The following is a 25,349-nucleotide window of genomic DNA, read 5'->3' as shown; positions in this document are numbered from 1 at the left end:
GCTTCTAAAAATAGTCAAAATGTAAAAACAAAAAATAACACCAAGCTGTTTATGGCAATAAGTCTTTTTTTTTGGTGTCTGGAATATGAGCCGTATCAAAAACATCCAGAATGTAACATTACCAATCAGCAGCTACTGCCCGTTACCTAGCAACCCAAACTGAGTTTTGCCCGTTACCTAGCAACTGAAGTGGAACTCCAGCACATTTGTGTGGCTGGTTTTACTGGTATACAATGGCTGCTGGAAAAGACAAATGTTTTGTTGTCGACTTACCATCCAGAAACCACTTGCTACTTTCTTTTTCTCTGTGCAGGAGGCTCCACTTCTGCTTTTCAAAGATGTGCAGTTGTATATTTGTGCATTTGTTTGCAGCTATTTTTGTGTGTGAGTGTAAACGTTGAGTTTGAGGGCACGGCTAGTAGCAGCTTATTTGCATTTAAAGTGACAAGAGGCCAAATTATGCTAACAGCTTATTTTCTAAGAATGATTATGTTAAAAAAAAATGTAATGAACATGTTTTGAATAGGCCATAGGACATGTCATAACCTGTTCCACAATGCATAATAGGTCACCTTTTAAGTAAAGTACAAATGAACAGAGAAAATGTCTTCCACACGTCCTTTTTTCCAAAAATAGTTAAGAATTATTGACTTAAAACAAGTTTTCATACGTTGCTGAAAAGTTACTTGTAAGTTAGTTTTACTGAGATATTTACACTGGAAACTAGACCAAAAGTACTTGGTAAGATTTTGTGTTTTTGCAGTGAACTGGACAGAAGACGGTTAATCATGAGCCTTTAGTCGCTGTACTTTCAGCGACTCTTTAACGGTCTGCAGCGACTCAGGCTGCAAACCAGAGGAAGGGAGAAGTGAAAGGATTCATTATCCGTCAGTTTAATTTCAGCGCTGCGATTCATTACGGAGTGGAAGTCGATTCTGGCCTGGCGTTGCGGCTGCGCGGCGTTCTGCAGGAGAGACGAAACCTAATTAAAAGTCTGTGATGGGTGGATAATTGTTGCAGCGCAGCAGCGTGTGTAATTAAGGCTGGATCGCTTTTACAGGTTTATGTTGTAAATATACATTTTATCTCCTCAGCTGCTTAAAACAGAATTATTATATAGTTTCTGCTTACAACCGTCAAGTTGTAGGAGCTGTTTATATCATTACTGCTGTTGTTAGCTTAAGGAGGTGATTAAAGCCCTCCTTTAGTCTAACAGGAAACAGGAAGTAGAACATCTCTGATGAAAGCAGCAGAGCAATAATTCTTTCTCTGAGCCAAGATCCTTCAAAAAGCCGAAAGGAGGGAAGAGCACCTTCCTCGGTTTCCTCCCTGAGGTGTAATTAGAGCCAATCAGGAAGATCAATTCCAGCATCATAATACAGCAGAGAGGAGCTGCTAAATGATCCAGCCGGTTCCTCTGCATTTAAAGAGGCAGTACCATCTAAAATCAACTGATTGGAGCTTTAATTATGTTACATTATTATTTCCCATCAAAAACAGACCTGGAATGTTGCTTTGATTATTTCATGCATGTTTGGGAAAATGCCTGTTAGGACCTAGCCCCGCCTTCAGGGATGAAGCTCCTCCCCCACTCAGCTCCTGCAGACTAGCTAGCAACAATTAGCAGACACCTAGTTTAACTGTGCATCTGCTGAGCTCATTATAGCAGCTATGTCTCAGAGCAACTCTGGTTAAAAACATTGTTAAAGGGTTAATAAAAGAGCCATGTTGGGATGACATCCTGGAGGCAGAGTTACAGAAAGAGCAGAAGTTTTTAAAGAGACAGAGGCCCAATTTTAGAATGTTAAAATACAACGTCCAATTTCTTTTTTTTATATATATATATATATATATATATTCAGTATTTTTTTAACAACAGAAATTAACATAGTTAGTAAAATCTTGGCATGAAGTTTGTACGTGTGAAAATGTCTTCAGATATCAAACCATTTGAATTTAGTTTTGTTATATTTCACATTCAAGTTGAGGCATTTTCAAGTCCAATAAACAACTTTTAAAAAGCTCCAACACGAAGAATGCAACAAATTTCAAACTATGGCTTAGAAAATGTAATAAATTAATTTATTTCTCAAAATACAGGAAAAATGTAATATTTTTGTATGAGAACTAGTCTGCAATTATCAACAGATAATTTTTGTTTATTAATTCACTCAGATGTCATTGTAATGATCTGATCTTAAAGTCAAGCTGTGATCGCTGCAGGTTTTGTCACTTTGTCAGCCTGAAGTGTAAACAGTTTGACAGAAAGCAGAAGTAAAAGATGCAGTGCAGGAAAAGCAGACTCGGATCCAGCTGAGATGATGGCCGCCGCCATCAGAGGGACGAATGGAGAGGAATAAATGTAAGAAAATAACCAGGAGACCCAAAATAATCTTCCTCCTCCTCCTCCTCCTCCTCTAAGCTCCTGTTTTTTCCTTGGAGCACAGAGTGAAAGAAGCTAATCTAAGGCGCCCCGCTGCAGACGTGGAAAGTGTTCACTTCACATCCACTCGGCCAATATTTACCTGCTGGCTCAAACCAAACGGCTGATCCTGGAAGCTGTCGCGTTCAGCGAGGCGAGAAGAAGATAAAGAGAGACTGGCTGCAGAGAAACGGAGCTTCATACCTGCTAAACAAACATAGATACGCTTTCAGACGGTTTCAAAATGACCAAAACAGAGTCTGAGGACAAAACTCAACATTCAGAGGTTCCTCTGTTCTTCCTTTAGGCTTCCTGAAGGTTTTTCTTGCTTCAGCAAAAACACTTTTGTCTGAATAACTGTCAGATAATCACAAACTTGATTTTCCTGAGGCTAGATTTTAAAATTTTCTCAAAAGTGTAGTGTGTATTTTTCATACTCCACCCCTTTTACTTTGACACCATAAAATAAAATCCAGTAAAATAGTCTTATAATCAATGAATATTTGAAAATGTAACCGTATAATTCCAGATGTCCTCTGAAGGCTTCATGGGTTTGTTATTCCTAGATCACACTGCAAGATTTCCTCGTCTTATAGTCTTACGGACGCCTCGATTATCGGGATTAAGACTGACGCGATTAATCCGATTAATCAGTTATTGAAATAATCGTCAACTAATTTAGCAAACCTAATTTGAAATAGAATTGTCCTCTGAAACAGGGGATTTCTTCATCATTACAGCTGGAAACACATGAGCCTGAAACGATTAATTGTGATTAATCGATTATTGAAATAATCGTCAATAATTTTTAATCTGAATACTCATTTAACAATTAATTGATTACTAAATTAGTTGGCGATTATTTCAGTCGATTAATTGTGATTAATTGTTTCAGCCCTAAATAGAAACAGTCCCCAAATTGATCAGCAGAAGAAGCCTAATCATCCTTTGCTGATTTAAATTGATATTATTTTATTTCACCGTTATGAACTGTTTTCATAAAGAGGAAACGGATACATCAGGAACACCATCTGTTGGGTTATTCTGGGAAAATCGTATCATCTGTCATTCGATGCGTTCGTGTTAACGGATCCTTCTGAGTGATTCAGACTAAAGAAATCATCGCCTCACCCTCCCCTCATGAAGACCACCCACCCCAGTGCATGTTGGGATGTTTCCTCTTCGCCCCAGGCTGAAGGAGGGGGGTTGTTGTCGGGCGGAGAGCGTCCCTTTGTCCGCTTCTCGTCCCTCTGGACGCCTGCAGGAAGTTCTCAGATGTCTGCAGAGACGCAGACGGACCTGCCTGCAGATGTTCACGTTTCTTCAACACAAACGTCGTTTTAAAACAATCCCAGAGTTTCTTTACCTCTGATTTAGTGCAAATGTTTTCCTCCAGGTAAATGCTGTACGCATCTGGTTCTGGGATCTTCTGAAAGCTAAAAGTCTTTATGACTCCAGATGTTCCTGCTGGTGTTGGGATGAATCCAGATTCAGTCTGAACACATCCAGGATCCAGATTAGGATGTTAGTCTGAGTGTTTTTTGTTTCTGCTCTTTGTCTGCCTCCATTGTCTGCAGGAGTCCATCTGCTGGCCTCCTCTTCCTCCCCCTCCTCTTCCTCACTCTTCCTGGCCCCTCGGTCTGCCTCCCCGTCCTCCTTCCTCTCTCGGAGTTCAGGAGCACCGTCAGAAAACTTTATAAATCTAAAATATTTCTTTATTTTGACTGTTTAACACAAACACATCAGATAGCAACACTTAGGACAGTGGTGCAAAATGTTAACTACTGACAGACCACATAATTCATAAAATAAAATAAATTTTCCCCATTTTTTAAATGAAATCTCTAAATCAACAAAGATCCCAAACATTAAAAAGGCTTGGGACTGTTGCCTTATTGAAAGAAAAATAGGAAATTTCCAAATTTTGGGGGCCATCTGTTGTTTTCTATTTTGTTGACAAATATTTACCATTCTTGACTTTTGGTCAGGGGCCGAAAAAAATAAAAAATTCTAGGGTCACAAATGGCCCCTGGGCCACACTTTGAACACCCGAGAATTATGATTGTTTTAAAGACGAGTTTGAACACAGACTGGGTTTAGATTTTTATGAAAAAGAGCTTAAAATAAATTAAGTGATTTAATTTCAGCTCCACTTTTTGCATCTATTTTGTTTTGATAGTAAAATTAAAATCTACTTAGTCATTGACTTTGTGATCCATATGGCAATGAATACAAATTTAGCTTTTTAAGTTTTACAAAGAACAAAAATGTTTTTATGTCCAACCTGTCTGTTTGCTGTTTTTTCTCATCTTATTTTTTCTATATTTAGATTTTGTAAAGGGATTGAGAAAAAAAATATTGCACAATTCTTAAAATATTGTAAAAGTAGCACCAAAAACATTTGACATTTTAGCTGTCAGAAGGAAATATCTCCTGTAGCAGTCTGTATTGCAGCGGTTTTGAAGAAGCGTCTGACTGAAAACACTGCTGCATTCTTTATCATCTTGTTCAGCTGCAGTAATGAAATAATCTGTTGAATAATTGATGGATTAATCAATTTACTGGATACTACATGTGAAATCCCAAGTTTTTCTTAGGCCTCATCCAACTTCATTTATTTAAATGAATGTAAAAACTAGAGTCGGTTTGTCGCAGCTTCATCCTGATGAGATGTCGGAATGTTTTAGTCTCTTGTTTTTATATTTTTAACATTTCATCTGATTTAAATTTGTTTTACACCACAGTAAGAACAGATACATTTAAATTTTAACTGCCTGTGGGAGACTTCAATCTAATTTAAGGAAAACTTTCAGTAACAACTTAAATATTGATCTTTGGAGATTTTTAAGATTTTTTTTTTTCTCCAGGTGTCATCCAGAATCCAGCTTTTAGTTTCTCCTCTCTCTTGGCTTGTCTGTGTGGAAGATAAAACATTCAATCCATGGCGTTTGCTCAACAGATGTCCTTAATCCCGGCTAATCCCGGATGTTAAACGGTTGTTTTCTCTGTGGCAGAGCGCGGGGCTCTGAAGCTTCCCAGTTGGTCTCCCTCACATCCCCTCAGGTCCGTTCAGATTTTACATTTCCTAAAATAAGATAAACCCCAAATTATTTCCCTAGACAGTGTCCGTTATCCTGCAATAGCTAGCCCCGCCCACTTCATCACAACCCTCCGGGGCTGACTACTGACCAGTTCTCTGTCTAACAGGTCCGGAAAATCTCTAAGACCTGGGTATTACCCTAAAAGAGATCTATAAGAGATAATCTATTTAAACTGGTGTCGAAAGCGATTCGTCTAGCTCTAACTACCTCCAATCCAGAAGTTACGACCCTTTTCAGTTAAGAAACAGTCAGCTGAGTAGCCCTCACAGCTGCGTAATTCCAATAACCACTCCTGTTAACGGTAGCTCGCTTTCTAAAATATAACTTGCTCTTGGAACCGGCTAGATAAAATTTAGTGACTTGGATGTAAGTCCCTGGGTCATTATTTTACTCTCACCAAAGGAAATTATGAAGCCTCCTTTTCACTAGAACCATGTACCTTAGTTTTACCTTTATTAAAAGAACTGAAAAAATGATTAAATGACTCAATTAATTCCAATGTCCACCAACTTCATTAGAATTTTAGAGTAAGAATTTATTAAGCAAGCTTAAGCAGGGGTATGTGACATACAAATCAATAATCAATTGTATACAAGTCAAGAGCAGTGTAATAAGATCAACATGTATAATCATACCCTCCTGTCTCTTTCCCTAACCTATGTCGCAGATTCTGAGATAGCTTTTTAGGAAGCGAATTCTACTCATACCCAGTTGGTGATGGATCTTTGGCAACAGGAACGTCCGAAAACCTTGGTCTGAGTCTTTATCCTTTGTGTGAAAAAATCCTCTTTAGAATGGAAACAAAGTAGAGAGGGTTCAATTGCTTTTGAAAACCCAACTCTTTTATTCCTCCGGGACCTTTGTCCTTTCTCCAAGTCTGTTGCAATGTTTGGGTTGAGGTGAGACCGACGATCGAATCAGGAACCCGGGTTGGACGATTGGAACTTGTCTCCCTTTAGCGGCAAGAAGCTTCAGCTTTCCCCGTGGCTCCAAGGTGTGGTCTGCTCGATCTGCTTCTTCTGTTAGCTCTACTTCGGTGCCGCAGACAAAGAACAAGAACTTCTCCTTTTCCGTCTGCTTATATACAGTTCTCTGCCATATATGTGTATGGGGAGTGTTAGTTTACGTGGTCTCGGCCCCTCCTGTCTGCTGGCTGGGATGGAAAGTACCGTCCATTCCTCAGCGTGTTGTTCTTAGCCAACCATACTACCCCACCCATCCTGTGCGTCTGGCCATCTGTTCAGAACTGCTTGCGACAGCAGGAACTCACAAGTTTTCCTTCTCCTTTTAACATTAAAAACTATGTGCTTTTCTCTGATTAACTTTTAAACACAGTCAATTATTAAAAACTTATGTGCTGATTTCCATTAAGCATTAATCATAAGCATTAATCACCTCTTTCACTTATTATATATCATCAAACCTTAATCATTTCATTGTCGTCATGTTATTACAGATCATGATTCGTACACTTCAGAATCATTCAGTAAATCATTCAGTGATTACTTACATACAGTCATTTTACCTATTGTATTCATCCATATTCAACTTAATCATTATCAAAACACTCAATCATTATAAATCAAAACACAAGATTGCTTTATTTCCTTCAGGCTTTCCTGCACCTGTTTCTGCGTGTACCTGGATAGATCTCAAACCCCCTACCAGTTTTCTTGACACCCCCTCCTTGAGATCGGACGGTGCATCGCAGAAAACACAAAGTCCGAAGTCAAAAGAGGTCAAGTCCATCACCGCAATCCGCAGTCAAGATGTCCTGTTCGTAGCAGGCAACCGGAGATGATGATGGTGTCCAGGTATCCACAACCTCATACTCTGTCAGATTGGACGGCGGAGAAATCCAGCATTCGGCGTCCAACTGTGGAGGAAGTGGAGATCCTGCTGATCCGGGAGGGCTAATGTCCTCCAGGGAAGACTGCAGAAGCGAAGACAGATCCATCTCAGAGTCTGGCAGTGTTGGTGGGTTGTTACAGTATCCCTCCAACTCAGTCAGTAGATCCTGAAAATCCATATCGGTGGAAGGCGGATCTGGTGAAGGGGATGACACGAAGAGGGTGTCTTCTGTCTGGCACGCTTGGTGAGATGAACTGAGAATCTCAGTTTGGGTACCTTTTCTGTTAGTCGCACTGCTGGTTTGGCATCCGACATCGATAAACATATCCGGCGACACGGGACACGCTGGTGGAAGGTACTCGCCTACTGCCACAACTCGTCCATCGAGAAGGTGTAGAGTTGGCAGGCATTGTCGAGTAAGCTGGTGTTCCCATAACTTCTGAATCACGGGCAGCAGGAGTCCTGTGCGTATTGGAGATGTTGTAAGGGCGTCGTCTTCTTGGCCAAAGGCAGAGGTCCACACTATTTTGTGCACCCGTTCCAGGGATCGAGATGTGGAGGCCGCTATGTAAGGCAAATCTCCTGGCCCTGTGGCGCAGAGAATTGCCGTTACATCGGTGATACGGCTGCTCACGCAACGGTGACACCAGCGGGAGGACGATGCAACCCATATGAATCCATAGGATTCTGCGGCGATCCCACATCCCACACAGCAGGTTGGCGCCTGAGGAAGAAACAGCAACCTAGGTAACTTCACGATTAGGGGTTTCGGATTAACAATAACACAACGAATATGCAAAAGCGAAAGCGGAGAGTGTAGCTGGTTTAAGCTCGTGTGCCTGCTTGGGCTGCCAGCCAGGGAGAATTAATCACAGGAACCGGAATGTCGTGATCTGGAGCCGGTTCGCCCCAATCATAGACATGAGCGGAATCATGGAATATTGCAGCGTAGGTCATCATCCATACCACGATGGCTAGGTCAGAGGTTTCCTGAAGCCAGTAGAGGACCACCAAGATCCCCCAAACCGTTGCCCAAAGAGCCAGAACTATCCACTTTTGTAGCCATATGCGCCTGCCCCGACCTTTGATGGACAAGGCTTGGCGCGCTAAGTAGACGAGGATAGATACTGCAAAGAGCCCTTCTAGAATAGCTGTGAGGATCTTAAGTGGGGCGGTTCGAGTTGCTTGACGACCCCCAAGGACCAACTCCATTATGAGGGCTGTGGTATCGGTGACGAGCCATAGACAGACCACAACGCCCCTGCGCCAGTTGATGCGGGTACGGCCCATCAGGTAACAAGCGAAGAGGGATGAAGCTAACCCCCACTTCTGGAGGATGATGGGTCGTAGGATAAGCTTGACATATCCTTGTAGCGCAACGAAGATCCTCATAGGATGTCCCCTGGGCCAGGAACCAGTGTGGCAGTAGAGTATCCAGGCCAGGGTAACCCCTAAGAGCTCAAGGGTACTCACTTGAATTGGAGCAAAAAGTGAGTTGGGGTTCGATGTGTTGGTTGAAGAGTTAGATGCCATGATGTCCGATGGTGGTTCTTTTGGTTCAGATGTTGTCGGCAGCTGCAGCGAGGATTGAATGGCTCGCAGGCACACGGCAGCTGTCTTTTATGCAGGAGCAGGCTCCTCCTTCGGGGGGAGGGGCTGGTACTCCCTCTTCTTGCAACGACAAAGTGCTTTCAGCCACACCTCCAGGACGACTTTGCCGACGATTAAAGCCACGGCCACTCCCAGTAGACCAAGGATGTATGGCCACAGCATACTCAGCGCACTTAGCAGCCATTGTTCAACAATGTGGAGGCCTTCTTCCACCACACTAGCAGCCTCTTCGACAACCTCGGTGATTGCGGTCACGATGGTTGCTCCCATAGTTTCATACCAGAAACAATCGTGTTGGTCCGCTCCCTCGCCACATTTCTGCCAAATCTCCTTAGAGATTGTGCAGGTGAGGTTGGAATACAAAAGATTAGGTCCAATCCAGTCAAACCCGGGGTCTACTTTCCCATCACATATACTCTTTCGGAAAGCATGTCCTTCGGCGATGGCTATAAGGGGGTTTGGGATGAAGGGAACTGGCAGACCCAGAATACTCTTGCGCTTCTGGAGGTGGTAACCTAGGATTGCGTCGGTACAGGTCTTTCCGCTCACAATAGCCCTCCGCCATGTACCATTGATTTTGCGCCAAGTAACTTCTGAAGAGTGAGTGTCATACTCATCGGCATAATGTTGTTTGCAGTAGCTCTCCCAACCTCGAACGTCGTGGCAGGGTCTTCTAGCTAAACTTATGACACACTCAAGGACTTGTCGCGTGTTATTTTTACAAGTCATGCGCCAGGGTCTGGGGTTGACGTAGTTTTCAGGTCTCCAAAGAACCCCAGGCCAAATCATGCGGTCCTTAGAATAAACTGTGGCGAGGTACTGGTATTTGATCCAATAATTGGTAGACTGACGGAGACAGGGTATAACCCAGGCTTGAAGTTCTTTTTGCTGAAGTCCCCACCATTCCCAGTCCCAATTCCGAGTATAATCCTCATACCAGGCCCGTAAAGCCCATTTAGCGGTCGGAAGGACGTTAGGATCAGGGCAGTGATACCTCCAGGTGGAATAGAAGGTCTTGCTAGTTTGTACGAGGTCACATCGTGGTGACGAGTGGGTTTTCACCCAGCAAGTGTTATTAAGGCTGTCAAAGATACTGCGCGCAACACATTTGTCAATCTTTGCAAAGTCGCCTTTAGGAGCGCTCAGAAGGTCATCAGGAGTTGGAAGGGGTTGTGTACGTAAATTGGCAATGTGAAAGTCCTCTAACCCAGCAAGAGAGCGAACCGCTCCTTCGGGGAAGTCTCCCTCGAAGAACGTTTGGTCTTTGGCTATGTACGTCCATGGGAATGTGTTATTTAGCCAGGTTTCAATTTCTGTCCGTATTGATCGTACAGAGTGCCAGAAATCCGACCGGTATTCTTCTACAGCTGTAACAATGTAGTTTTGGCCCTTGCATTTGACGAACTTGTTCCAGAGGCAGGCACTTAACCACCTAAAGTGGTTCCTATAACAATATTGCTGGTCAGATTGGTACATAAACCGTGTTGGACCTTGTCGAATCAGGAAGGCCGTAATGTTAGTCAAACTGTCGTTGGGGGGCGGCCTCGTTGCCCAATCGAGAAAGTCGTTTCGGGAGGTGCTGTTAACCTGCGGTCGTTCTGTAAAGTTGGCATCCTCTCTGCAATTTAGGTGATAGTCACCCCAAAACTCCCCTCGTGGGAGCCAGGTTTGACAGCCTGAGGACCTGTGCGGGGCCGGGTATACTACTTCGGTATCCCAGTACCCCTGGTTCGGCAACATTAGTAGTGATCGACAAGCCATGTTGCAATGCCATTCTGGAAATCCTCGATCCGGATGGATCCAGTTACACCTGACGGTCCGTCGTTCCTTGCGCTGTAGAACCCGTATCCAGCAGAGCGCTCCGGTGTTGAGGAAGTCATAGGCGTAGATCTCCCAGGTCCGATTCAGGAGGTCGTCTAGAGAGGAGTCGTTCAATTTGTAGGCTCGGCTTTCCACATACTTTTTGCCGTTTTCTTTGGCGAATAATCCGGTTCGATTCTGGGCAGAAGTTTCGTTGTCCCATGGCACAAAAATAGCCGTGGTGCTTGTATTCCAGCAGTTGAAGGTGGCATACTTGGAATGTCCATAAGTGACCTTTGTATGCGTAAGGTACCACGGTCCAACTCCGATGAAGTAGAAGATTGTAGCGAGAACAGCAGCAGCAAATAGCAAAGCAAGAAGCGTCAGCAGCCCTTTCAGGCAAAGGGATTTTCCTGTTATCGTAGTCGTTTTCCGTAGCAAAGGTTCGTTAGAGGCGTCCGAGTCGTCGTCAGTGTCAGTAGAGCTGTCCGAATCTGATGTTGAGTCCAGCCAACCCTGGTCTGTAGGCTTGCGCCTCATGCCGATGGCATCCATCCTGGCCAGATTAGTGATTCTCTGGGATCCGGTGCATCAGGCGTTGTACAAATTTTTCTTAAAGCCTTGATACAGCCTTGGTGAGCAGGGTTCTTCGCAACCCGTCTGGTGGCTCTTCTCTGTTGCAAGGCTGTAAATATAGGAGAGGGGTAGGGTAAGTCGGGCTCCAACCCCCTCCACACCCACTTCCAGTGGAACACCCTCCAATAGTCCGGCCGAGGAAACGGGCCTTGGGCGGTGCCGTTTTTCAGCGCTTGGTCATACCAAGATTCATGATGGTACCCTATTGGGGCGGGAACGGAGATGTAGGTGTACAAAGGTTGCCCATGCAAAGTTAGTCTGGTGCGATACCCCCAGGTTGACGGGGTAAAAACCCTCTGGTGTGGTGGATTAGGGTAGACCCTATCTATTTCCAATTTCAATGGGAGCCTGGTGTTATTAAATATATAACATTCTGGATTCATTTCTCTCTTTACTATGGTTTTTGCCATACTTGGTGATGTGGTCCAAATAATCATGTCATTAAGTGAAATTTCACAATACAGTCCTTGCAGTGGTTCAAGGTAATGGGGACCCCACCGCATCCGTAGTTCGATCCCCTGTACCCTGTGATACACTGTATTAAAAGTCCATGGCAGAGATCTTGGGCTCATAGGTGAAATTGATACATAATGGACCGTGTTACTGGATCCTCGTCCTTGCCAAGCAGGCGGTGCGGTAGGGATGAATAAATGTGGCTTCGTTGGAGGGGGTGACGTGTACTCTTCACTTTCCCCCACCTTTTTTGTATGCTGGAAATCAGTGGGTCGAAGATATATGAGGTACTTGAGAAAATATGCTTCGGTGAGCGGATTGGAAGGAGTGAAGTCCTCTCTCGGCATATCAAGTAGTATAGAAGTAGTAGGGAGTCTTAGAAACGGACCTTTATCTGATAGTCCCGACGAGACTCCAGCTCCTACTTTGAACATTTTAGTTACAAAAACCTTTGTACCTTTCCGTCTTGTGGGTTTTGACTGACGTTGGGACTTGGCGACTCGTTTTCCCCCTTCCGGTTTATCCGTTAGTCTTGGTTCTTCTTCCTCCATGGAAATGCTGAAGCGAGCTTCTGCCAGGCGTGGGTCTTGGGTTTCTTCTTAGGAGGCTCCGGTTCGGTGTAGGACACGGTGGCGTAATTCTGCTCGTCTGGCACCACTTTGATGGCTGCTCCGACGGAGTAGATTCCTTTAAAGGGGACGGTGATCATGCGCACTGACAGCTGAATCTGGCAGGAGGTGCTAGGATAGGAGGGCGTACCCGCTCTGTGGGCCACGCCTCCCGGGTGTTGCAATACCCCATCCCGAAACTGGGACTCCGCTGTTATCCAGTACAGGCAAGACTTTTCTTTAGGTCTTACCGCATTGCTGCCCCACCCGTCCACCTCAGTGGTGTAGTAATACATATCTGAGCAGCGTACCCCATCTTCCCTTGGCACGTCCGGTAAATCCACCACAGGAATTGTGCAGTCATTGATGACCTCCAAAATCAGATGTGCCCATGTGGTCAGCTCCCAGGGGCCTGTCCAACCCCCATTAACGGCTTGGTCTCTGGTGTCATCTGGGAGTGCACTTAGCCCCTCAGCTGATGGTTGGTACGCGTGAGGCCGATGGACTCGGAAGATCACAGGGGAGTGGCTGGTGTTCAATGGTGGAAATGACAGGGATGTTCCGGCAGCTTCATACGGCCAGGCAGCATGAACAGAATCCCACAGGACATCATGGGGCCCTTCTTCCCTCCTCCACACCCATGGATCCGCTTCTTCTGGGGTGTTTGGGGGAGCTGAAGGTCCCGGTAATATTATCGGTATGGGGCTCCCGTGATTCGGTTGTACTTGTCCATATGTTCTGTAATATCGCAGCGAGCTGTAAAACCTCGTCACCTGCCATCCCTCAGCTTGACCTGTCAAAGTCAGTTCTCCTCTCCCCAGCTGGTCTTCGCAAGTAGAACAGTGATGGAGATCGTCCCCATCCCAGACGCAATAACAGCTTTTTGGTTCTTCATTCTGCCAGCTCCATTGGGTCTCCAACTGAAGTCGGGGCAGGTAACCTACCCGGCAGTTCCCACAGATGGTGTTGTTCAAAACCGTAACCGGAGAGACGCGGAGATGTTGTAGTATCTCTGCGGTGGCTTCTTGTTTCCTGGGTTTCTCACGGCCCGGTCCCTCCCAGGTGATGGGGAGTGGGTTGTTTACTAAACAAACCGGACAGCGACTTTTAGCTCTTGCCCATATCAGCATCTCTCGCTCCTCCGACAGGACTCCCTTTTTAGCCCAATCCAATTTCTTCAGGGCTCGTCCTGCCCAAATCCCTGAAGGTGTTCTTCTAATTATAACCACCCCTTTCACGGTGGCCAGTCCGATATAGGGTGGAATGGTACATGATTCACTGGCCATTTCACCGGCTTCTGTTTCACTTTAGTCAGGAACTGGCTTGAGCTGCTCAACTCCTTGAATCCCTTTTCTTTTCAGCAATACTGTGTTCCTATCCAGTACTTGCTTGACGATGTCAGTGGTCTCAAACTTGGGTTTTACTGCTGCATTTACAGGTTGCTCCCTTGCTTTGACCCACACGCGCTGTCCCTCTCGGAATGGCACTCTGGGCGTCAGCTTCTTCTTTTTGTCGCTGGAGCTCCGCCCCACTTCCTTCGTGGTGAACGGCCGTTGGTTGAGCTCCATTGCAGGGGCGGGCCTCTCGGCTCTGCTTCTGTCGTTCAGGGCCTGCCCTATTTCCACCGCCTGTGTGCTCCAACTGTTGGTATTAGCATTTTTAGCTATCCAGCTTTTCACTAACCCTATGGCTCGTTCCACCACTCCGTTAGCTTGTGGGGTATAGGGTGGAGAGTAAACTCGCATTACTCCAAACTTCTGGCACCATTGGTCAACCTGTGAATTACGGAAATGAGTCCCATTATCCGTGCGCAGCTCTTTCGGGATTCCCAGGGCACTGCATACTTGTTCCAGCATGCCGACAACACTATTGCCGTTTGCTTTCCTGGCTGCTTTTGTAGTTACAAACCCCGACATAGAATCCACCAGCACTAAGAGGTACTTCTCACCTCTTCTTCCTGTTATCCCCATGGGGCCTGCAACATCCATGCAGACTGAACCCCAGGGGACCGTGCTTTTGATGGATAACCCCTCCATCCGCTGCCCTCGGCGACCTGCGTTGTATTGTCCACATACCTCACAGTCCCTTAGCACGCGTTGGACTTGTTTCACTGGGATCCAAAGATCCTGCTCCTCCAGTTCCTTACGGGTAGGTCGTACGCCTGCATGTCCAAGGGCCTCATGCACGCTCCGCACGACCTCGACCACGTACTCTTCTGGGACCTCCCGTCCTCTGGGAGTGCTGTCCCACTTCTCGGTACCGACAAAGACGATCTTTCTTTGCTGGACATAACAGTCCACTTCATCATTCCCACGCCAATGAGCTCCCTCATGCGTGTGTGCTTTTTGATGCTCAACATCTATTTCCAATTGTAGTTTTAGCTCAGCAATCTTTTTCCACAAGTCTCTGTGTGCCACTGGCTTGCCTTTCGCTGTCTCGAAACCATTTTCTTCCCAAATGGCCAAGTCTTCTCTAAGGGCTTGAGCGCAGTAGTAACTGTCGGTTACTAACCTGGCACTCTTGATTTTCCTTTTCACCAGTTCCAGCAATCCTTCCAGTACGGCCGTTACTTCTCCGGCTTGAGCACTACCGGGAGCTTTTCCTTTCTGTCGGCATTTTTCCTTGCCGTCTTGCTTCAGAATAAATCCCCAGTATGCCGACTGGTCGGACCCCTTTCTGGATCCATCGGTGTAGATTGTCCATTCTGGTTGTTTTGGCTTCTCAGATGTCTCTGGCGGTTTCTTCTTACTGGTGGGTTGTGCTGGCCCAATCTCAAGCTCCGGGTCCAGCAGGATGTCTTCCCATCTTCCCCACCGTGTGTTAGTTGCTTTAGTACTTTCCACGGTACCTTTTCTTAGATACTTATGAACTTGGCTCTGTGTGATGACTTTAACTGGTTGTCCTTGTGCTAGATCCTTCAGCACACCCCAGTAACGAGCTAACACCGCTAGCTCTTTCTCCTCCTGCGGATATTTCCTCTCGACAGAAGTCAGGGTGTAACTCCACAGGGTAACCAAGCCTCCATTTTCATTACTCACTTTGATCATGGCATCGTCATTCTCACAGCTGATTTCTGCCACCAGTCTTTCCGACAAACTTCTTGGCTCCAGTCTCACAGCTGCTTGAATGGCTTTTCTCAATTCTTCTAGGTTCTGTTGATTCGCTGCTGTCCAAACCCAGGGTCTTTTTCCGTCCTTTTCGTCCTCCTCACTCTTTCTCAGGCATTTGTACAAAGGCTTGGCATACTTCTGATAGTTGGGTACGTGGTCCCGGACGTAGTTGCATAGTCCTAATATTTTCTGTAAGTCATTCTCTGACTGAGGTGGTTGAATGTTCATCAGCTTTTCTCTGTACCCATCTGAGAGTCCCAGGTCCGACGTGACTTGGAAACCCAGATAATTCACTTGGAACTGTCCAAATTGACATTTCTTGAGGTTTAGCTTCAAGCCTGCCTTGGTGAGGTTTTCTACCACTTTTTGTAGTCTTCGTAGGTGTTCTTCTTCTGTGTCATCAGCAATAAAGACATCATCAATGTACACCGTTGCACCTACGTCCCCCAGTACTTCCATCACTGCCGACTGGAACACGTTTGGGGAATTCTTGTATCCCTGGGGTAACCTTTGCCACACATAGCTCTTGCCTTTGTGGGTGAATGCAGTTTTACCTTGCGATTGTCTGGCGAGGCGTAGAGAGAAAAATCCATTGGCTAGGTCGATGCATGACTTGAACTTCTTGACTCGAAGAGTTTTCAGCGCTCCTTGGGGATTGATTAGACTGGCTCGGTTTGCTATTGTTCTCCGATTCAGGGCCTTGAAGTTGATAACTGGTCTCCAACCCCCTCCAGCCGATTCAGGTTTCTTCACCGCCTGGATGGGGCTGTTGGTGATCGGGTTGAGCTCCTCTCTGATGATTTCCATGGCGCTCAGCTCCTTCACTATCTTGTCCATCTCCTCGACTGCCCCCGGATTCAGCGGGTACTGCCGAACAGGTGGATGAACCCCACCTTCGATGTGATGAACAAACTTTGGACCCAAATCCCCACAATCGTTCTTGAACCGTGCCACTTGCGCTGTAACGATGATCTCACGCAGCTTCTCTTTCCCAGCCGGGGAGAAGTCACTCTCTGCGATCTTCTGTTCTGTCACCGTTGGTATGTCAATCGGTTTGTACCAGTCCTGCTGCCCGGATCCGGTTTGGGTCGGGCCGACTTTCACCAACCTTGCTTTCAAGCTCGTCAGCCTTCGCTCTAGTCGGCGATGTGTGCCCTTCTTTTTACTGAGTTCATCTAAGTCTTTTACTGTGAGTAGATTGTAAGGACCTTTCACCCACACTACTCCTCTCCATATCCCGTATGGCATTTCTTCTATTTTTCCATTAGCAAACTGAACCTTCAGGTGTCCTGCTGTTTCTAGGTCTTTGCGGGTCATAGACACCTCTGCTCCGGTGTCCACCAGGTAGGGTACTCCCTCCACTTTAGCGTAGATTTCGTCCCCTTCCCAGTAGGCATTTTCCAAAATGACCCGCGACCTGGACGCCATTACTTTGGTGACCCTCCGGCCCCGGCTTTACGGGACTCACGGAGGGCCGTCCTTTGTTCTGGGCTCAATTTCCTATATTCCTCATCCGTCAGGAACTGACCTTTCTCTGGCTGATTTTGTGAAGCCGGCGGGTTGGTCGGTCTTCCTTTTGGTCCTGGTGGTTTCTGCTGGAACGGCCGGTTTTGGAAATTGGATGGTGGTGCTCCCTGTTGAAACGGCCGGCCCTGGAAGTTGGATGGCTGTGTGCCCTGCGGGAACGGCCTGTTCTGGAAGTTGGATGGCTGTCTGATGTTGACCCTTCCAGGTGGCTTGGCTGGTTGGCTAGCCTCCTTCTTCCTTTTGTCCTCGTAGTACTGCTGCTCCAGGTCGAATCCCTGCACTGCCACATCCATCTGGGCTACGGTTGTGCTTCTCACTGGTAGTTTCACAAACGCAATCTCTCCTCTTCGTCCCTTTGTCACCTCACGCAGTACCTTCACATACCTCGCGGGAGAAACGGTTTGCTTTAGGGTATGCCAGAGCGGCTCCAACCGGCTTCCTTTGTCCAGCCGTCCTCTAGCTCTCTTCACCTGGGACTCTTCGTCGTCCATGTCCTCCAACACCAATCTCTCATAGTTGCTCTGTGCTGACTCTGTTCCAACCATCGGGTCCGCAGTCACGCTGGTCAGCCACAACTTTTTGGCCCCCTCGTGGTTGGTGGTAGATAGCACAGTTGGCCAGACATCTTTCAAATACTCCTCATTATTTTCGTCTGCGTTTTTACTCCGAATCACCAGCCTTAGATTCTTTAGTTCTGCGTATGCATCTTGTCCGGTAGTAGTGGCCGGTGGCTGGGCTGACACCCCTTGTGGTCTCTGCGGGATCTGTGGTCCTGGCTCTGAAGACGTCGCCTGCGGCTCCTCTTCATCAGCCGACACCTCGTCCAGCTTTTGTCGAGTCTCCCTGGAGTACTTGTAGGCCGCTTTCTTCAGTCGTCGCAGCATCACATCATACATAATTCCCATGTATGCGTTCCTGAAGTTGGTGGTCAGGGAATAGTGTGCTGTCAGGGTAGAGCAGGATGGTGTCATCAGGATGTTAGCCCACTCTCCGACTGTCGCTTCTACCTCGAGCCGCACCTTGTCTCCCAGCCTGCTGGCCCATCCTGCTGGAATCTGGTACTCTGTCTGACCGACCTCTGGTACATACGTACGCCGTCCGTCTTTAGCCTGTACAGGGCCCCAGGTCACGTCTCTCGCCAGTCTCTCAGAAGAACCCTCGATGTCAAAGGTTTCTATTTCTTTCTTCTTTCCTCGGTGCTGTCCTGTTCGGAGTGTCTTATGCCCTGTCGGTGGTTGCTTTGGGTCGGAGAAGATGCTGTCGTGTTCACTCTCTTCTTCTTCTTCTTCAGAATGTTCGATCTCCTGTTGCTCTTCTCCTTCCTCCGAGTCGCTGATGTCCTCATACTGTTGTTGTCTAAGAGGTTCCCTCCTGGGGGAGTTTAGCGGTTGAATCTTGGCTGGTTTCATTGGTCCTATTTCTCTCTGGACCGTCGGCTGCTCATTCTTGACTCTGTCCGTGTTGGGTTGCCTTAGTTCACTGCTGCTTCCCTCGAATGAGAATTCTTTGACGTATCTTGCGGCCTGGGACTCTGGCCCGACTGGTGCTTCCCTTAACTTTATCCTGAGTGGTTCCATAACCTTGGCCTTGCCGGTCTGGGTGGTGTTTGAAACTCCACTCTGGGGTATTTTTAAGGGATATTTCTTGATCTCCTTTGCTGGGTGGCTGATGCGGCATTGTTCCTCCATTTCAGTTGCCATTCGTACACCTTGCTCCGTACGGAGTCGATGCATACGGGGGTCAACCACCACCACCACCTCTTTGAACACAAAGAAATGACTGTTGGTCTTGGCTATGTTCACCACTCCGTTCTCTGTGACCGCCCTGGCGGTGTCCCCTGGCAAATCTGCCGATCTTAGTCCCTGCACGCTCACCATCACCCTTCTCATGTTTTCGTTGCTGGCGGTCACCAGGCCCCTTTCGAGTCCATGCCACATCTTCTTCCGATACTCCTCCAGACTCTCTCCTTTCTTGTAAACATCAATTGGGACCAGGATTACGGCACCATAAGGGAGACTGTAGCCCTTCATCATCACTACGTCTCCTCTAGTCTCTTCACTACAAGAAGCCTCCAACACCTTTGAGTCTTTTTGATAGTATTTCCCAGCTTGGTTTTTAAGGCTGCGTCGAAACTTTCGATTGTGGATCTTGTATTTATCATTGGTGAACACAATCAGCCCGTCACCTTCAAGGTCCCATATTCCTCCAATAAACTGGTAAATCATGAGCCCGGATTGCAGCCTTAAGCTGATGGTCTCTGATGGTATTTTGGCCAACTCTCGGGTGCTCCTCCAAACATCCGACTTCTGGGTCTTCTTTTTAGGGCGGCCGGGGTCCCATAGCTCCTCATCCGATTCCTCCCCGTCCTCGTCGGAGCTGCTGCCCGCTGGAGTCTTCGTAGGTGGCAGTAGCTGCCTCCTTCTCGTACTGTGGACTCGGGGATGAAACCCGAACTCCTGACCCCGTCGAGGGGACCAATCCCTGGCCGCTTGCTCCAACTGTTCCTCAGCGAAACCGTCAATGAGCGATCCCTCGTGATTTTCCTCTTCTGACTGCTCAGAGGGGATCTCGTCGTTCCTCGATGCTCCCGGTCGAGCTGGGATATCGTCATCGCCTTCCGTCAGGTCTATCAGGTCCTGCTGATCTTGCTTCGGCTGGTTAGTCGGTGTTGTGGCTCTGCTGGGCAGTCGAGAGGGGGCCTCAGCCACCTCCGATTCTGCTTTGTCTGGGGCCTGCTCTTTTCCTCGGGTCTCTTTGAAGGCCGAAAGTCTCTGCAGAACCTCGGTATATTCTTTGTATTTGCGCACCCCACTGGCTAGAGGGTTCACCAGGATCCCTTCGATGCCTGTCATATTTCTCGGAGGGGCTGTAGACCATCCGCAGCTCACCAATCGTCCATCCTTCAAGGAGTTCAGCGAACCATTCCAGCCATTCTCTGATCTCCGATTTCTTGGTTACCTTCACCGGGCATTTAACGACTCCCAGTCGGTGACCATGTTTAAGCAGTGTGCAAAAGTATATCCGAGTCTGCACCAGGTACTTCATTAAGTTCCGTGCCATGTCCTCTTTGATGGTGTAGTGAGATTCAAAGAAAACCCTCCTAATTACCTCAATCCAGGAATCCAATCCATCACCGAGTAATATCAACGATACAGGCAATTGTGATAATGTGGATTGGGAAAGATGGGATTGATGACTCTCTCCATCCCGGCTGATGTTGCTTGCCTCTTGTCCCTTTGCTGGCTCTTGCAGGGGATCCAGTTCCCCCCTTTCTTCTTCATTCATAGTTGTCTTTGTCTTCGAGTTGCCTATCCCCCAAAGCCTCTCTTTGCGCTCTTGAGTAGGGATGGGTCCAGGCTGTGTTGGCTACTGGCTTCACTGTCTGGATACTATCACTTATCCTCAGTAGAAGCTTTCCCTCACCTGCATGCTATACAGTTACTGCAAGGGTTGTGACTGACGGCCTTATCAGTCACCGTTAACTCTGTTCCCTCAGAGTTAACCATCCAAGTGAGCTATTCAGAATCACACTTCTGTTTTTACTGACTTGGTTTATTAGGGCCCGCCTACTTGGCTCCGCCCCACGTTGGGCGCCATGTCCGTTATCCTGCAATAGCTAGCCCCGCCCACTTCATCACAACCCTCCGGGGCTGACTACTGACCAGTTCTCTGTCTAACAGGTCCGGAAAATCTCTAAGACCTGGGTATTACCCTAAAAGAGATCTATAAGAGATAATCTATTTAAACTGGTGTCGAAAGCGATTCGTCTAGCTCTAACTACCTCCAATCCAGAAGTTACGACCCTTTTCAGTTAAGAAACAGTCAGCTGAGTAGCCCTCACAGCTGCGTAATTCCAATAACCACTCCTGTTAACGGTAGCTCGCTTTCTAAAATATAACTTGCTCTTGGAACCGGCTAGATAAAATTTAGTGACTTGGATGTAAGTCCCTGGGTCATTATTTTACTCTCACCAAAGGAAATTATGAAGCCTCCTTTTCACTAGAACCATGTACCTTAGTTTTACCTTTATTAAAAGAACTGAAAAAATGATTAAATGACTCAATTAATTCCAATGTCCACCAACTTCATTAGAATTTTAGAGTAAGAATTTATTAAGCAAGCTTAAGCAGGGGTATGTGACATACAAATCAATAATCAATTGTATACAAGTCAAGAGCAGTGTAATAAGATCAACATGTATAATCATACCCTCCTGTCTCTTTCCCTAACCTATGTCGCAGATTCTGAGATAGCTTTTTAGGAAGCGAATTCTACTCATACCCAGTTGGTGATGGATCTTTGGCAACAGGAACGTCCGAAAACCTTGGTCTGAGTCTTTATCCTTTGTGTGAAAAAATCCTCTTTAGAATGGAAACAAAGTAGAGAGGGTTCAATTGCTTTTGAAAACCCAACTCTTTTATTCCTCCGGGACCTTTGTCCTTTCTCCAAGTCTGTTGCAATGTTTGGGTTGAGGTGAGACCGACGATCGAATCAGGAACCCGGGTTGGACGATTGGAACTTGTCTCCCTTTAGCGGCAAGAAGCTTCAGCTTTCCCCGTGGCTCCAAGGTGTGGTCTGCTCGATCTGCTTCTTCTGTTAGCTCTACTTCGGTGCCGCAGACAAAGAACAAGAACTTCTCCTTTTCCGTCTGCTTATATACAGTTCTCTGCCATATATGTGTATGGGGAGTGTTAGTTTACGTGGTCTCGGCCCCTCCTGTCTGCTGGCTGGGATGGAAAGTACCGTCCTTTCCTCAGCGTGTTGTTCTTAGCCAACCATACTACCCCACCCATCCTGTGCGTCTGGCCATCTGTTCAGAACTGCTTGCGACAGCAGGAACTCACAAGTTTTCCTTCTCCTTTTAACATTAAAAACTATGTGCTTTTCTCTGATTAACTTTTAAACACAGTCAATTATTAAAAACTTATGTGCTGATTTCCATTAAGCATTAATCATAAGCATTAATCACCTCTTTCACTTATTATATATCATCAAACCTTAATCATTTCATTGTCGTCATGTTATTACAGATCATGATTCGTACACTTCAGAATCATTCAGTAAATCATTCAGTGATTACTTACATACAGTCATTTTACCTATTGTATTCATCCATATTCAACTTAATCATTATCAAAACACTCAATCATTATAAATCAAAACACAAGATTGCTTTATTTCCTTCAGGCTTTCCTGCACCTGTTTCTGCGTGTACCTGGATAGATCTCAAACCCCCTACCAGTTTTCTTGACAACAGACACTTAAATAAATAACTCAAGAACTAAAATAAATACATCAAATTAAAATATGAAGTTAATTAAATATTCTATCATGCTTTTACAATGTCAGTCAAAATATTTTTATTTATTGAGAGGTGAAATGAATAAATTATTTTATTGTTTGTGTTAAAAGTGAATGCTAAGAAATACAAATTGTTTCATAAAACACATCATCCATCCAATCTAAATTCAGAAAGTGAAGATCTTAATGGTGGAGGAAAGCGTTAGATCTGTTTGAGAGCAATAGCTTGGAGAACCAATAAACCGGCAACCTATGAAGGGATTTAAAAGCTCTCTGTGGTGAACCCAGTCTGCCTGTATCTACACACACTTCAGTGAAAACTATAATCCAAAAAACAAGCTGGCAGCGTTTAGACAGGTGTTTAAATTTCTGCTCCAGTTCTGACCTGCATTTTTACACTGTTGCGCATAGAAATGTGTTCTGTGTCTCTGTCATAGGAATAGTTTATATTAGTGAACCATTCAGTGATTATGCCTGGAAAATCTAACTTTTCTCCACATAAATTGGTATAAATTTACCCTATTTTCTTATCTGATTAACTTTATGCTCACAAACATCATCTGAGTTGCCTCAGGAAGTAAACAGTCTGGCCCTTTACTTCCTGCACAGAGGATCTTTGGGGATAGTAAGAGAGCTTACTCTGTTGCGTTTTCATTAAAAATGTGTTTTCTAACAGGGAAAAAGTCTCATCTTGGTAATAATTCCTAACAGTTTTTAAAAGATCTGTGGCTAAAAAAAACATTTTTTAGAAAAACAGGCTTTCAGTATGTATAGGCTTTTTATTCTGACATATATGTAGTTTAAAATTATTCTGACATATATGTAGTTTAAAATAGTTTATATATTATGTTCAGTTAGACAGAATTAAAACTATTTTTATCCGATTTTTCATTTAAAAAAGTGGAAAATATTCAGTTTAACTTTAACCTATTTGAACTCTAATTTAGCCAGTAATTCCTTGTAATACGTGGATGAAGCTCCTATTTTTTCTTTTTCTTTATCGTCTGCAGTTAATAAAAGCAGAGCGGAGATTCACCTCTGCTTAGCGCTTCGTTTCAGATGTAGTTTGACCTTCTCTGTTCCTTGCGGCGGCCGCCGGTCGATATTCTGAGCTTTGGCTCAAGGTTTGAACTGTTGGCTTCACAAATAAATGTTTTCATGACAGCGATGACCTCCAGCCACATCCTGCTGCTGCAGCAGGTTCTGATCGGGCTGTTTGGTTTCTGATCCACGCTGAGGAAACTCCAGACTAAAACAGTGGAAAGATAATTATAAAATATGTTATAAATAAATAATAAAAAAAACATACAAATAAAATACAAAAAAATAAACTAAATATATAATAATATAATGTGCAATAGTTGTGGGTCTAGTAGTAGTGGTAATAGTTATATGAATAATAAAAGAATGAAAAATAAATGCTAAAAACTGGCAAATTTAAACTACGTGTCACAAAATTCATTAAATGAAAAACAAATTTTTTTTGTAGTTTTAGCTGCTCAATAATATTTAAAAAAATTATTAAATCTTTAAAGAAACACAGAAACACAGAAAAAGACTTTAGATTGTTGCCATGATAAAAGAAAAACAGAATTTCTAAATCAGTTGATTTCTGGTTTGTCAGACAAATTTTTACTGTACTTCACTTGTAGTCGATGCCCATCAAAAATTATTAAAAGGGCCAAGAAATGGCCCATGGGCCACACTTTGAACACCCCTGCTATAGACAATATATAAATATACACAGTGTGCAAACTTTATTATTGATTTAAAACTGTAAATAGTTAAAAAATAAAGTAGCAAAGTAATAATTAGTAGAGCACGTTATGTAATTAGATTCTTAAACATGTTAGTCAAGATATTATATGAAATGTTTGTAATTAATAAAACAAGATAAATTCACATTGCCAGTAATAATAAAAGTAAAGTTACAGAATAAAACCATAAAAAGAAAGTAGAAATAATGAAATATTTCTCTTGAGCAATGTGGCAGAATTCAAACCACTTCCTAAAACTTGTATTGGACAGGAAATCAAAATGTCCCTTCAGTATAAAAGCCTCCTGCTGACAGAATGAAGACCCCACTCTGAGCTTTTAATTTGGAAACGGGTTCAGGTGAGATGCTTGAGTGAAATTGAGCTGCTGTTTGTCTTGCCTCAGTTCGGTTGTTGTGGTCAGGACCCCCGCCGCTCCCCTGATGTCTCTACATTAAAATAAAATCCGAGTTTAGCCCGACTCGAGCAGAGCGGCCATGCTGTTTCACTCCTAATGAAACCTCGAGTACTGAGCGTGAGCTTCGATCATTTAGGCTTTTATTGAGAAGAAAAGCAGACGGCGGCGATGCGTTTTCGATTAAATCCCTGCAGGTCAGCATGAAGCTAAAAACGACTTGTAAGCTTTTCTGACACCTTTGATTATAAAGAGAATAAATTTTATACAAAAAAACAGCCTGAATGTAGCGGGGGGAAAAAAGAAAATCTGTTATTTTAAAAACTAATATAAACACAACCTGTTGATAAAATGAGACTAAATAAGTTCAGATTCGAGGTGGACTGTACAATAAATTGTGTCAACAATCTACTAAAACCAGAGACCAGGCCTTAATTAAATAACTTAAATAAATTTGTGTTTTTTCAAATAATCAGTCTTTTTTCCATAACTTCAAACTCAAAATATATGGATTAGACTGGATTGTTTTAATTTTTGAAGTGTGTAATGTAAGTTTGACCTTCTGGTCTTTGTAAACTGCCTTCATCATCACCACCATGAAGAATAATATCTTGAATTTTTAAAAAAAATAAATTTAAGAAAGATATATGATTCTGAAAATTAGCAAATAGAAATAATCATGGAGAACCAGGAATTAGACTAAAATTGATAAGCAATATTCTGCTTTTCACTTTGAACATGAAAGTCAGTCGGCCCGAGG

The 25,349-nt window shown here is 44.8% G+C and overlaps 2 protein-coding genes across 3 annotated transcripts in view; both read left to right on the top strand.

Moving 5' to 3' along the window:
* LOC114140903 (uncharacterized) overlaps nucleotides 1–25,349 on the top strand; it is a 1,158,965-nt gene that overhangs the window by 1,097,114 nt on the left and 36,502 nt on the right.
* phf21b (PHD finger protein 21B) overlaps nucleotides 1–25,349 on the top strand; it is an 80,898-nt gene that overhangs the window by 34,251 nt on the left and 21,298 nt on the right. The window lies entirely within an intron of this gene.

The sequence above is a fragment of the Xiphophorus couchianus genome, chromosome 24 (assembly GCF_001444195.1).
Source record: "Xiphophorus couchianus chromosome 24, X_couchianus-1.0, whole genome shotgun sequence".
NCBI classification, from domain to species: domain Eukaryota; kingdom Metazoa; phylum Chordata; class Actinopteri; order Cyprinodontiformes; family Poeciliidae; genus Xiphophorus; species Xiphophorus couchianus.
Note: the sequence above shows the minus strand (reverse complement) of the source record. Positions and strands in the feature narration are given on the sequence as shown.